Genomic DNA, 473 nt, shown 5'->3' on the forward strand with positions numbered 1-473 from the left:
GTCTCCCCTGAGAGAAGGGAATTCTGCTCTGGTCCAGACATCCCACACTGCAGCAATGTCAGCACTCTTTTGGTATAAACAGAGAGCCAAGTCCGCTGGTATCAACAAGCCAGTGATTTTAGGCTTCTGCAAAATTGAAGGAGATTGCTCTCGATAGAATGGGGTGAAAATGAGGGCAGAGTTGGGCCCAATACATTTGCCTTGGCTGGAAGCAGAAACCAGACCTTCAGCATTTCATTCAAGCTGCACAGAAAAATCCTTCAGTGCAGCCTATTGCAAAGGCATGAGACTCTGCAGAAATGAGACTGGGCATGCCTGCCGGGAGCCTTGAGGAGGATGCTCTCTCCCATTTACCAAGGCACTGCATCATCTTCCAGGCGGACCCGGGCTGCTGCCAGTATTTACAGAGGCACGGAGATGCGTCAAAGCACCCTGGCAGGGGCGCGGGAGGGCGGCGGCCGCCGACGGGGGGA

The sequence above is a fragment of the Corvus brachyrhynchos genome, unplaced genomic scaffold (assembly GCF_000691975.1).
Source record: "Corvus brachyrhynchos isolate BGI_N302 unplaced genomic scaffold, ASM69197v1 scaffold44, whole genome shotgun sequence".
Taxonomy (NCBI): Eukaryota; Metazoa; Chordata; class Aves; order Passeriformes; family Corvidae; genus Corvus; species Corvus brachyrhynchos.